Genomic DNA, 15276 nt, shown 5'->3' on the forward strand with positions numbered 1-15276 from the left:
AGGTCCTGGATCCGCTGCACCAGAGGGTGCCGAGGGAAACATGTATTTATAGATTGTAGCGCGCTCAAGCTGTCGATACACAGCAGAAATTGCTGGCTCTCATCGGACGGTGTGTATCACAGATGGCATAGAGCTCTGCTGTGTACACACTACATTTTCCGTAGGGGAAAAATAAACCTATTATTGTCAATAACAAACCAACAGCCTACTCCCGCTGCTGCCCTCAAACCATCCGTGAAAACAACGACCGAATCAGGGTACCGGCCAAGAACGGACAGGAAGTGCAACGTCGCTACAGCTACAGTCGACTTATGCCGACATTCGAAATCGGAGGAAAAAATTTAATTTTAACATCAATACATTACGTTCTATTTTCAGAGTTTATTTTGCAGCGAAAACTTTACTTTCAAACAATAAAACATTTACAATAACACTTCACTACAGCTTTTAACTAATAATTCATAACAAGGACCCGGATTCTTATTTAATTACTAGGGAAGGAATTTTAAAATGCTAAGTATGGTCTGAAAAGGTGGAAAAAAGGTTCTGAAAATGCAAACACAATGGTGCAACAAAAGGTGTTGATGAAATCACTTTATTAAGGTTTAAACAAGTTACGTGAAATTTCTTTATCCCATTTACTGAGTTCTAAGAGTTAATCAACATCTTATACTGGATTACGCACAACATTTCAATGTTTTTGACAGTCAATTGCAATATTTACTTCGCAGACGACACATCGAAGAATGATGCCATCAGTTTCAATAAGCTGCATCTTGAATTTTTCTGAAAGTGCATGCAACTTCTTCTCCTTTCTTCTTGGCATATTTTGTGTTACGAAAAGATAGTTCTTGTCCGGACTGGTGAACACTAACGTGGCCAACAATAGAGTACACAGTTGACAGGTGGAACCATTAAATTCGTGCTAGTACTCACTGAACATATTTCAAATTGTTGCAGTATTATTGTTTAAATAGTAATTTGATTTCTCGGCTGCAGGTTGGTCATTTTTGCTGGGGTATGAACTGCTGGTGGTTTCCATAAATTATATTTCAATATTTATTTATTTAATTTATTTATTTATTTATTTATTTATTTATTTATTTATTTATTTATTTATTTATTTATTTATTTATTTATTTATTTCGATTGTTCACTTCTGATTAAACAACATTTTAAAAATCCGCTCAAGAAGAGAAAAAATAAGCTGTGTAATCTTACAACGCAGATAAAAGTGGGGGAAAGGTGCTGAAGCATGAAATAGGAGGGAAAAGGTGGGAAAATGTAGTAAACTCACAAAAAGGTGCAACAAATTGCGTTTATTTCGCTTCATGTCCCCAGATATATATATATTTTGACCTATCTGTATTCTATAAAAATAACTATATTTTTTATATTTCTTAAAACCCTTTCACTACTAATTACATATTCCGTTACTATACTTGTAGAAAACTGAAAATGATAAATATTGCCAAATTGTGGTTCAGACCTGTGTTTCATTTTCCATATTCTTAGTAACATTACATATTTTTACTTATTATGTGAAGAATGTAACATTTTTGTACATATGTAGATAACTATTAAAGCAAATTAAAAAATTATGTAATATGTCAGTTCGTTTAATTTTCATACTGTCCGGCACCATAACTAATTGGTTAGCGTGCTGGCCTTTGGTCCAGAGGGTCTCGGGTTCGATTCCAGGCCGTGTCAGATATTTTAACCTTCGTTGGTTACTTCCAGTGGCCCGGGCGCTGGGTGTTTGTGCTGTCCCCAAATATTATAAATTAGATTAGATTATATATAATATACATTATATTACATTAAATTATATCATAAATATTATAAATATGAAATATTATTATTATCAGACTAAAGTAAACTGGAGCCGATGACCTTCGATGTTACGCCCCTTAAAACAACAAACATCATCACCAGCATCAATTTTTTTTGCTAGTTGTTTTCCGTCGCACCGACACAGATAGGTCTTACGGCGACGATGGGACAAGAAAGAGCTAGGAGTGGGAAGGAAGCGGCCGTGGCCTTAATTAAGGTACAGCCCCAGTATTTGCCTGGTGTGAAAATGGGAAACCACGGAAAACTATTTTCAGGGCTGCCGACAGTGGGGTTCGAACCTACTATACTGGATACTGGCCGCACTTAAGCGACTGCAGCTATCGAGCTCGGTCCAGCATCAACTAAAATAAACTGTAGATCATTTCATGTTAAGAAAACAGTATTGCTCTTATGACAGCAAGGTTGCCATATCGAACACCTCTACTCAAAAACATCAAGGGCGGTCAGGGGCGAACAGCTGTGAGCTCGCATCCCTGAGATAGTGGGTTCGAACCCCACTGTCGGCAGCCCTGAAGATGGTTTTCCGCGGTTTTCTATTTTCGCACCAGACAAATGCTGGGACTGTACCTTAATTAAAGCCACGGCCGCTTCCTTCTCATTTCTAGGCCTTTCCTCTTCTATTGTCACCATACGACCTATCCGTGTCGGTGCGATGTAAAGCAAAATAAAAACCATCAAGGGAAAACAATGGCAGGTAAATTTGTGAAACTCAGTATGTAAGTTCAAGATAAAAGGCGAAAGAAACTAAGCTGAAAATCATATTCATGAAATGAAATGAAATGCTGAAATGTGGATATGGCGGAAAATGTCCAGAACGAGCTGGACGGAAAGAAAAACCAACCTGGAAGTCTTAAGGGAAGTTAAAAAAAGAGAGAAGATTTTAAACGAAATGGAAAACAGGAAATGATTTATTGGACATGTCATCAGACACAATACTTTCATCATTAGCATACTTGAAGGGAAAGTGCTGGGAAAGAAATGCAGAGGGATTGAACTATAGGGATGGGAGGCGGGATTTTTAGAGGGGCGCATTTTGGTGTTCCGCAGCATAACGAAAAAACGGCGGAGCATAGATTTGTGAAATTCAGCTTTTAAGTTCAAGATAAAAAGGGGAAGGAAGAGAGCAGCAAATTAAGCACAGTTCACTTTTGTTTCTTCCTCGGCCTCATCCATAAAGTTAATAAATCACTGTGTTAATGTTAAAGAAAGAAATCGCACAAGCAGGTTAATTAATCACGTAACACTCACTGAACACAAGGCAAGTACGCACTGATATAAAGACTAAGAAACATACGCAATACATACAAATACGACTTCTCTACAACAGTAATAAGCTGCCAGGATTCACGTAGTAACGGATTACGCGTTACGTGTACCTGAGCGACACACAAGGAAAACGAAGAAAGGCGATGGGTGTTTCCGCCATTGTGCTTCCTGCCTGTGAATGTATTTATGAAATAGAAAATCTGCAGTAGTAAGTTCAATCACGCGCGGGTAAAAAAAATATGCTTCATCCATTTTTCTTTCTTTGATAATAAAATACAAAGTACATAGTAACATTCCGGGTATATAAGAGGGGGTGTGTTCACTCCTTTTAGGTCCATAAGAGCAGAACTGTTTTCTTAACATGGAATTAGCGAATTCCATCTCATATAGAATATATTTCAAGGGCTAAAATTGGCTTTAAAATTCCTTCAAAATTGGGATTTCTAACCCTTTTTCTGTGTAATACAGTAGGTCTGACTGCGTCATCTGTATACAACAGCACTAATCCTTTCTCAGAATCTGGGATAGGTTGGTGCCTTTCATCTGTCAAAGTTTCTAACGAACACCACGCAGTCTTGAGATGAAATGAAATGTCGTATGGCTTTTAGTGTCGGGATATCCCAGGATGGGTTCGGCTCGCCAAGTGCAGGTCTTTCTATTTGACGCTCGTAGGTGACCTGCGCGTCGTGATGAGGATGAAATGATGATGAAGACAACCCCATACGCCCAGCCCCGTCCCATTGGAATTAACCAATTAAGGTTAAAATCCCCGACCCGGCCGGGAATCGAACCCGGGACCCTCTGAACCGAAGGCCAGTACGCTGACCGTTCAGCCAACGAGTCAGACAGTCTTGAGATGAAATCTAGGTTATTCAAGCTCTTTGTTTGTAAGATCATTAACGGCGAACAAGAAGGGCCCCTGCAAGATATTTCACCCAGCTAGTTTTATGTTTGAAAATAATGATGATGATCGTGATGATGATGATGATGATGATGATGATGATGATGATGAAGCTTGTTTAAAGGGGCCTAATCTACCGTCATTGGCCCCTAAATGAAAATAATAATTCCCTTCTTAGAGTACAAGAGAATTTTATCGGATCAGCGCAAAAACATCTCAACGGAAAACACGGAGAAGTACTTGCTGACACACTGCGCATCACGATATAGAAAGTGAACGTAATATTTGTGTTACTTAATGGGGGTTTAAAGACAGATTCTGTATTCACTTATTTGTTTCGTTTTCAGGGCATGAGGGTAACAGGAAATTAACTACAAAAATACATTCTATATGTACTCCGTAATTTACAGTGCATATTATTATTATTTTTGAATATTTGATGTACTTTGATTATGCTTCTTATTTTATTATTTTACTGTCAAAATTAGAAAGCGGCAGACTATATACATTATCTAAAGCAACAAAGATGATTTTTTTCATATACTATGGAGGTATTTAAAATTATTTCACTGTCAAAATTAGAAAGCGGTAGACTATATAAATTGTCTAAAGCAACAAAGATGATTTATTTCATATAATATGGAGGTATTCAAAACAATTTTACTGTCTCGTATCATAACGTCATGTTGCTGTTTGAGTCATCAGCCCATAGACTGGCTTAATGCAGCCATCCATGCCACCCTATCATTCATACAGAGAGAGCTGCATGTCCTCGGGACTTAGTTACGGCTGTAGTTTCCCGTTCCCGTCATACTAGAAGAAATATACAAATATTTTTGTAAATTTAGTGCATTAGTACTGTACCAGGGGTACACCCTCCCCGGTTGTTCAAACTGCGCGCCTTCTCTAAGGCCATCTGTGACAACTGACTTGAACTTGCAAATTCCCAAGAAATTTCATCTTCAGTTAGATGTCGCTACCATTGATTTAGTTGCTCCCTCTTCTGGAATAAAGACTAACTACTGGATAGAGTAATATTTATTTCTGCAGTTGGCAAGTTTGTTTCCGAGCATTGTTTTGTTTATGTACCGAAGTTGTCAACACTTCAGCTGGTTTCTAATCAGTAGTTATCCAGCCTATCAGTAAAGAGTTCTGGAATCTTCCCCTTATGGTACTACAAAAGCAGGGCCCTTTAAAACTCCGTTTGAGATTGGGGCATGGCCGTCCTGTCTGAACTGTTCCAGTGCTGGAAAGTGCGACTTGTGAGCCCAAGAGGCGGGGGCGAGGCCTGCTTGAGGAAGATCCACCGGCATAAGGTAATGGCAGAATTTACCTAGACATGTGATATCTCCTGTAGATAGTTTGAGATGAAGGTTTCAACCTCTTTCCTCGTAATGTAATTTTGTAACTTGGCGATGCAATGTAGAATTTTCGGCAAGTCTGAGGACTCTGATTCTATTCCCTACTGGGAAATATATAGTGTGAGGGAACAAAGAGTGATGACCCTCTGGTGTTTCCTATTCAACCTTGCATTGGGTGACAAAAGCTATCAACCTCTAAATTTCGTAAACCTTGTCTTGACATTAATGTTTCTACTTTAGTCACCCCGGTGTAGTATTGGATTAGCCTCTGTATCTTCGGGCCGTAAGCCCACTTAGGATTTTAACATTTGTACAAGGAGTGGTGGTGTTTCGCCCCCTTGCCTTTTAATCATGGCCGGTTATGTACAACCTTTTCTTTTTACCATTAAGGCCACGTAGTATGGGCAATTATGCCCCTGTTTACTTATTTCAGAGTGTAAACATTCCCTTGTGTTAGTTCCCTTGGAATAGGTTGTCTGGTGGAATATTGCTGCGTCATAAGAAACTGACAACTCTGCGAGGCTAGACTTTGGTATATGTGGAGCTCCGACTCCTGAGTAGTGTAACTTCTTGGAGCAAATCCTGCTCTTATAAAATATCTGTATCTGTTAAGAGCAATAATGCTCTTTCCTATGTAAATTAACGAAATGATAATTATCTCAAGTATTTACCTGATTTTCGGACTTCTAAGTCCCTGTTATTGTTAGAGCTGACGAACTCATTAATAATCTGTTCTATGTGCATGTTATTCAATCAAATTTTCCATCTTTCAATTTTGAACTACAAAAAGGAAAGAAATAAAAATTCCGAATCTGTTATATTAAAATTGCTCTAAGTAATTCCTTGTTCAGCCATTCAACCCAGACACTTCCTAATTCTCTGTGACCACTTTGATATTACGTAAGCCTGCCTGACTGGCTCAGACGGTTGAGGCGCTGGCCTTCTGATCCTAACTTGGCAGGTTCGATCCTGGCTCCGTCCGGTGGTAATTGAAGGTGCTCAAATACGTCAGTCTCGGGTCGGTAGATTTACCGGCACGTAAAAGAACTGCGGACTAAATTCCGGCACCTCGGCGTTTCCGGAAACTGTAAAAGTAGTTAGTGGGACGTAAAGCCAATATTATTATTTATTATTACGTTACATAAAACATCGAGCTCTAGTCATAACTAATAAACGGGTGAGAACGGTCAATCTCAACCGAAACCATTTAAAACAACCTGCTTGATATAGAAGCCCCTACCGGTGACCAGTGAATGTCCGCTAAAACACTGCCAGCCGCCTTGGAATGCACACAATTTACTGCAGGCCGCCAGCCAATTGGAACTATTTAATACTGGTAAACAAGTCATAACACCGTTATTAATGGAGGAAAATATTAAATGACTCCACTATCTGCGACGAAACATCATGTAAAGTACAGATAAACATTTCTTTAGCGACATTATTCACGCATGAAGCAGCTAAATTAAGCGATTGTTTGAGGTTGAAACACACTAATATGCATAGCTTATTAGCACTATTCCTGAATAGGACGCCTCGTCTCCAACATCCGACTAGATAATTCTACTCTGTCCCGCACAGCTTCAGACATGGTGAAGTGAGAAGCATATACTGAAGAGGAGGGACGGACGGCTGATTGATTGCCACTGAAATACATAACCCCTCATGTCAGAAATTGTATAAATCAGTTCCACTTGAATGTAATTAGTCATCATCATCATCAGTTTACCCTCCAGGTTCGGTTTTTCCCTCGGACTTAGCGAGGGATCCCACCTCTACCGCCTCAAGGGCAGTGTCCCGGAGCTTCAGACTCTTGGTCGGGGATACAACTGGGGAGTATGACCAGTACCTCTACCAGGCGGCCTCACCTGCTATGCTGAACAGGGGCCTTGTGGAGGGATGGGAAGATTGGAAGGGATAGGCAAGGAAGAGGGGAGGAAGCGGCCGTGGCCTTAAGTTAGGTACCATCCCGGCATTCGCCTGGAGGAGAAGTGGGAAACCACGGAAAACCACTTCCAGGATGGCTGAGGTGGGAATCGAACCCACCTCTACTCAGTTGACCTCCCGAGGCTGAGTGGACCCCGTTCCAGCCCTCGTACCACTTTTCAAATTTCGTGGCAGAGCCGGGAATCGAACCCGGGCCTCCGGGGGTGGCAGCTAATCACGCTAACCACTACACCACAGAGGTGGACGAATGTAATTAGTACTGAGTGTAAATTGTGTACACAAAGAATTTTTTCGCTTTTATTTATAGGGGCAAGGAGTGTGGTATGAAAATTAACCTTTCCAAGACTAAACTAATACCGGGCGAGTTGGCCGTGCGCGTAGAGGCGCGCGGCTGTGAGCCTGCATCCGGGAGATAGTAGGTTCGAATCCCACTATCGGCAGCCCTGAAGATGGTTTTCCGTGGTTTCCCATTTTCACACCAGGCAAATGCTGGGGCTGTACCTTAATTAAGGCCACGGCCGCTTCCTTCCAACTCCTAGGCCTTTCCCATCCCATCGTCGCCATAAGACCTATCTGTGTCGGTGCGACGTAAAGCCCCTAGCAAAAAAAAAAAAAAAAGACTAAACTAATACCAGTAGCTAAGAAAACCAAGAGAAATGAATGCCAAATTAAGGGTACAAAGCTGGAACAGAAAAGTCAGCTCCCGGACGAAACTATTTGTTTTACGGGACTACAAACGTGGGTGGGCCCAGGCTATCTTATTCATAAGTTAGAAGAAATAAATAAATAAATAAATAAATAATTCTATTGGCTTTACGTCCCACTAACTACTTTTTCGGTTTTCGGTGACACCGAAGTGCCAGAAGTTAGTCCCACATGAGTTCTTTTACGTGCCAGTTCTACCAACACAAGGCTGACGTATTTGAGCATCTTCAAATACCAGGAGACTGAGCCACGATCGAACCTGCCAAGTTGGGGTCATCACCTCAATCGTCTGAGCCACTCAGCCAAGCATAAGTTAGATGTAACAGACATGAAAGTAGCGAGAATGATTACTGGTACAAACAGGTGGGAACAATGGCAGGAGGGTACTCGGAATGAGGAGATAAAGGGTAAGTTACGCATGAACCCCACAGATCAAGATAGATCAACCCGGCTGCGGTGATGGGGTCATGTGAGGCGAATGGAGGATAGGCTTCCTAGGAGAATAATGGATTCTGTTATGGAGGGTAGAGAGGTAGATGGAGACACAGACGACGATGGTTAGAGTCAGTTTCCAACGATATAAAGATAAAAGGTATAGAAGTAATCGAAGCCACAGAATTATCTACAAACAGAGGATTGTGACGGCGGTTAGTAAATCCACAGAGGCTTGCAGACTGAGCGCTGAAAGGCATAACAGTCTATAATGAAGATGTATGTATGTAAGAATTATTTATTCATGGTTCGTGGTGAGAGTTGCTGTAGGCACGTCGTAGTTCGTGAACCACGGGCAACGGCTGAGTGGCGTAGTAACCAGTTACTGTGGAATAGGAGTGGGCATCTCGGACATATTCTGAGTCGTGACCCTTCATGTGCTCAGGCGGCGGGGACTACAAAATCCACCGGTGGTCTCCAACTCGTTAGGCGGAGATATTCTCCCTCTGTGTCGCTACGGCGGGTCATTCGTATACCGCTGTGTATTTTGTATGTGATCAGTTCAGTGAGCCAGTTATAAGTCCAGACAGTCAGTTGTTTATGTAGCGAGTTATCGTGTATCAGTCGTGTCATACTGGTACTGCTTCGCAGATCGACTGTAAGTTATTGTGTATATATTTCGAGGTATGTAATTAAACATGCAATATTCACAAAATATATAATAGTGTTAATGCACTCTGCCAAAGGCCATACCATGTTGAATACACCGGTACCGGTTCTCGTCCGATCCCCGCACTTGAGCAACATTGGGCGTGGTCAGTACTCGGCTGGGTGACCGCTTGGGAACACCACGTGCCGTTGGCTCAATTCCTTTTTGCCGGTCCCGTAGTGCAGGGGTAGCGTGCCTGCCTCTTACCCGGAGGCCCCGGGTTCGATTACCGGCCAGGTCAGGGATTTTTACGTGGACTTGAGGGTTGGTTCGAGGTCCACTCAGCCTACGCGACTAGAATTGAGGAACTATCTGACGGTGAAATAGCGGCCCCGGTCTAGAAAGCCAAAATTAACGGCCGAGAGGATTCGTCGTGCTGACCACACGACACCTCTTAATCTGCAGGCCTTCGGGCTGAGCAGCGGTTACTTGGTACGCCGAGGCCGTTCAAGGGCTGTAGTGCCATGAGGGAGGGGTTAATGTACTAAATTTACACAAATGTTCGTATATTCCTTTTATTACTAACTTATGGTTATGAGACAATAAATTTTTTATGACAATGTCATCGTTGTTGCTTTATATAGTCTACTGCTTTCTAATTTTGACACTATTAAATAATGAAATTAAAGGCATAATCAAAATACTTCAAATATTTAAAAATAATTATATGTACTGTTAATTGCGGAGTATATTACACAACGTATTGTTGTAGCTAATGTCTTGTACCTCATAAAGTTAATATACAGTACACCTGTAATTAAACCCCCTATTAAGTAATAAGAAGAGTACGGTAACTTCTTTGATCGCGACGTGCACTTCATCAGCAAGTACTTTTTCCCACAATTTCCACTGTGATGCTCTCGCGCTGATCCGATAACATTCCCTTGTACCTTCAACATCGCAGGAAATGAATATTTTCAGAAATAAAACTAGCTAGATAAATATCTTCCAGCGGCTCCTCTTGTTTGCCACTAATGATCTTACAAACATACAGAGAGCTTCAATAACCTAGATTTCGTTTCAAGACTGCATGGAGTGTGTTACAAACTCGGACCAATGAAAAGGCACTTAGCCATCCCAGATTCCGAGAAAGGATTAGTGCTGTTGTATGCAATTTATATCACTGCACCTATGTCAAGGGTCAAAAGATTAATAAAAGATGGGGAAATATCTGATAAAAATTACGATAATCCCTATCTGAAAGTTAAAAATGAGATTGGTGTACAATCAGAAAAGTGCCCACAGTAACACAGTTAACGTTTAGCAAACGGTGGATCAAAATCACCTCCTTCGAATTAAATACGTACATCTTTACATTTCTTACACCTGTTAAGAAAATGTGACAAACTTTGCGCTGGGAAAACTTGAGAGTATACACAAACTTTTTATAGGGAATCTGTCGTGTAAACGACAGCCGTAAATGCAGATCAACAATGAATGATTGATTTTATTGATCTCATCATACAGAGTCCATAATCTCGGCTGGGTAGCAGCCTAAATTTTCAACACCGTTACGGGATGAAGAACTTTTTTTTAGTACTGTCCGACAGAAGAAAGTCGTTCGACAACAGTGTCATACATAACGGAAAGTTAATTTGGCTGGATGCGGGATCCTTCCCCATTATGGTGATTACCCGGTATCATTCTCACGTTAACATGCTGGGGGTAACATTTCCTCAGGTAATTACTTTATGAGGCTGATTGATTACCTTCCAGGGAATTGGAATACCGCCTCCACTACCCCCACGCATTCATATATTACATGCATACGGAGCAAGGGAAACGAGGAGTGATTGCAATGTTCCCTTTCTGACGGAGAAACGAATGGTGAACTCGCTTGTAAGTAACGCCAGGAAAGTCTAGCATTTACAGAGCCTATTTATTTATTTATTTATTTATTTATTTTAAAGGTTGTTTTGCGTTGCACCGACACAGATACGTCTTATGGCGACGATGGAACAGGAAGCGGCCGAGGCCTTAATTAAGGTACACCCCAGCATTTGTCTGGTATGAAAATGGGAAACCACGGTAGACTATCTTCAGGGCTACCGACACTCGGGTTCGAACTCACTATCTCCCCAGTACTGGACACTGGCCGCACTTAAGTGACTGCAGCTATCGAGCTCAGTAGTAAATTTGTAAGGATACAGATGCAGAACCTTCTTGATGAAGTTTCGAAAGGACGATTTCTTCATTTCCACTTGCACAGATAATCGGCGTTGAGATTTCGTCGGACTTCGTGCTCTTTTCGGATAGTTACGGCTTTATTCGTTACAGAGTCCGTTTCATTCCATTTTGCCACTAACAAGGGGACATTCCCTACTCGTCACCACCGATTTCGCTCAAATTAATAGAACACGCAGGGCTTGGCTAGAAATGAAAGTACCCGGAGTGGGAACTACAGATGGCCATGCGTATAGAAAATAAAAATAAAACTGTTGACGCGGCTCTCGCACCGTATTAGCCACTTATTTCAGTGCGCACGCCGAGCAGTTGTTGGCGTAGCGGAAAGAGTTCGGACTGGTAATTCGATGGTCGTGGGTTCAACTAACCGTGTGGAGACTGGTTTTTTGTCAACTTTTATATTATTCATTCTCCAATTAAGCAAAAGGCATAGAGAAGGTAAAAAATTGGGATTTAATTGTCCAACGTTTTTCTACCTGCGCCAAGAATCTATTGTTTGTGTACAGCCGCCAGGGGCAACCTTCACTTGTGAGGTGAAAACGAATCTTACAGCGAAACGACTATTCACGTTTACGGCACATTCCCCAAGGAGGGGGAAGAGCCAATAAAGGAGAAAAAAGAAGAATTTCTGTTTGAACACGTCGGGAAAGTTCGCAACTCCAAATTTTCTACAATTATGCGCTCATTAAAAAAAATGACGACCTATATGCATTTTGCATACAAATATATAAAATAAAATAAATTAAAATAAATGAATAATATAAAAATTGAAAAAAATATTCTCCACACGGGGAGTCGAACCCACGACCATCGAATTACTAGTCCAATCTCTTACCGCTACGCCAACTATTGCGTGGCGTGCGCACTAACGTACGTGACTTATACGGTGCGAGAGCCGCGTCAACATTATTATTTTTATTTTTATTTTCTATACGCTTGGCCATCTGGAGTTCCCACTTTGGGTACTTTCATTTCTAGCCAAGCCCTGCGTGTTCTATAAATTTGAGCGAAATTGGTGGTGACGAGTAGGGAATGCCCCCTTTGTAAGTTCTGCATTGCGGACTTCGCTGGACGTTTCGCCAAAACACTTCCAGAGTTAAACTCTTGCGCAATGAGTTTCCGCACAGGTTTTCCACGAATCGTGCTTCATCTAACCCTCGACAATGAACACGTGCTGTTTTATCGTGAGCACCATTTTGTGTTGTATCAACTGGTCACTAAACACGTCTGCTCCTCTCTCTCACTCACAAGTAATGACACAGCGATGTACTCGGGTGCTGCGCACGCGAACCGATTGGTGCGTCGAAATTACGGTTTCCAGAATTTCCTGTGAGGGACAGTTCTCCTGGTCATTAACAAGGATCAATTCGGCGTCAGTCTTATAAATAATTTCTGGGTCAGTTTTATTTTTCTCATCCTGTATAAAGGGTCTCATTAGCCTCAAAGGCAAATTGTGATCAATAAATTCAATTCAAAACTCCTTGCTGTCGTGGTTCCTGGTGGGCGTTTATTCCCTGAACTACATGGTAATCATCCATAAGAAAAATAATTCTGATATTTTCAAACAGAAGGCATCGGGTAAACGGAACGAAGGGTGATGAGAGATGAAAGACTACTTAGACCTCATGGAGCAAAGCAAGAAATTAAAAGAACTGCCGCTGGAAATATAGCCTACATTAACACTAGGGCCTGTAAGTCGCATTTTGAAATCTAAAAGTGTGTGTAAAAAAGTAAAAACACTGTATATTTTATAAGACAATAGCGGCTGCCTGGCCGAGGTGGTAAAGGAGTGCTGTCTTCACCCAGAAGGATGTGCGTTCGATTCCCCGTCAGAAAGTCGAAAATTTTAAGAAACCAGATTTCCGCTTTCTGAACAGTATTTATGACTCAACCTGAACCAGGAATGAGTACCAGGTTAATTCCTGGGGGTACAGCGCTAACCACTCTTACTCAGTGCCGAGGTTACGTGAAGTAGAAGCCTTCTTTACCTTCCACTCCTCCAATGGCCTTCAAGAAAATGGATGGGTCAATAGTTACGCATGGGGGTGAAATATGGCGTATGTCAAAAAGGGCTATCATACGTACATCTGAATGTATGAGAAAGGAAGATATCCACCCGTAGTGGGGAATGAATTTTCGAGAATAGGTACTAACAATGAGCTACGACTTTTGTACAAAGATGACACAGTCGCAGATATTAAAAGCAAAAGGTTATCATATGGCTTCCCCATGTGATAAGAATGAATGACACCAGACTGCTGAAGGCAGTGTTGGACGGAAAAGCAAAAGAAAGAGGAAAGTAGAAAGACCCAGACTGAGATGGGTGGAAGATGTAGAAAAAGTCGAACACTCTCAGAGGGCCGTAGAGCTAAGGGTAAGTTTTTTTCAATTTGCTTTACGTCGCTTTTTTTTTACAACTAGCATTACGTCGTACCGATAGAGACAGGTCTTAAGGCGGCGATGGGATAGAAAAGGCCTAGAAGTGGAAAGGAAGTTGCCGAGGCCTTAAATTAAGGTACAGCCCGAGCATTTGCCTGGTGTGAAAATGGGAAACCACGGAAAACCATCTTCAGGGCTGCCGACAGTGAGGTTTGAACCCGCTATCTCTCGGATGCAAAATCACAGCTGCGTGCCCCTAAGGATAAGTAACTTAGGCCTCATAAATGCCACGCTGTCCATATTAGAAAAGAACAAACGTTAACGAAGAAGGGTCGGACAGTGAAGACGAAAAATAAGCGTGGTATATGCATGCACAGAACTGGTGTCGCAATATAAACAAAGCGTGGCGCCTTCCCACCTCTTCGCTTAAAGCATTGCTGTAGGTTGACAGCCCACTATAAGACTGTTGTGACTGAAATGGGCACAGTGGTGGATGTATAACAATACACACACTGTGCTTCCAGCACTACCCGTTCACTCCCTTCCCCTCGTTTTCGATACTGGAGTGGGGTAGTGTTGATTATGTCCGGACACCATTTCTGTGCATGCGTGTACAAGAAGGAACTCCTGCAGCCTTGTATACACCACGTTAAGTTTCACGAGTTTTATTTATAGTTGAGAGCGGTTATAATGGAAGGTTTCACGATGAGAAAACTTCCACATATCCCGCAAAGCTCCTTTGGGAATGCAAAGGTGCTTTACCGCAGCGTTGGCTAGCAAGTTTAACCTGACAAGGGTCTATTTTAAGAGACAATAAAGTAAAGTTCGGAATCACGAAATGCGAGGTTCACAAGAAGCCATAAAATTCAGTAACACGCAATAATAAATCCTATCAATAAATAAACGCAGCAAATATTGCAATAATTCAGCGTCTTTCACACTCTTCTCTCAAAATAATATAGGTGACTATTGTGCTGGCATACATACGGGACGAAAAGGGCTCTGTAACAATAATCCAACGGACTGAGTGGCTTAGACGGTTGAGGTGCAATCTTATGCCCCCAACTTGGCAGGTTCGATCCTGGCTCAGTTCGCTGGTATTTGAAAGTGCTCAAATACGTCAGCCTCCTGTCGGTAGATTTAATGGCACGTAAATGAACTCCTGTGGGACTAAATTCCGGTAACTCGGCGTCTCCGAAAACCCTAAATGTAGTTAGTGGGACGTAAAGTAAGTATTATTATTATTATTATTATTATTATTATTATTATTATTATTATTATTATTATTATTATTATTATTTAATCCTCCAGATTTTAGTACAGTCTGATTCCCCCAACTTAATACGACTCAACCTAAATTATAGGATATACATTCGTAAAAAACTCCAGAAATAATAATAATAATAATAATAATAATAATAATAATAATAATAATAATAATAATAATAATAATCCTGGGATCCTGTCCACGTGGTGACCTGTTGCTCAATTCTGATCATCATACCATCAGATCCCTGATTGCCGACAGTCTAAGACTA

At 41.3% G+C, this 15276-nt stretch overlaps 1 protein-coding gene and 1 pseudogene across 1 annotated transcript in view; one reads left to right on the forward strand and one right to left on the reverse strand.

The window, feature by feature from the left end:
* LOC136878950 (uncharacterized) overlaps positions 1-15276 on the reverse strand; it is a 644334-nt gene that overhangs the window by 369018 nt on the left and 260040 nt on the right. The gene's annotated exons all lie outside the window — the stretch shown is intronic.
* On the forward strand, positions 9206-9330 carry LOC136879454 (5S ribosomal RNA; annotated as a pseudogene).

This window comes from Anabrus simplex, chromosome 8 (genome assembly GCF_040414725.1).
Source record: "Anabrus simplex isolate iqAnaSimp1 chromosome 8, ASM4041472v1, whole genome shotgun sequence".
NCBI lineage: Eukaryota > Metazoa > Arthropoda > Insecta > Orthoptera > Tettigoniidae > Anabrus > Anabrus simplex.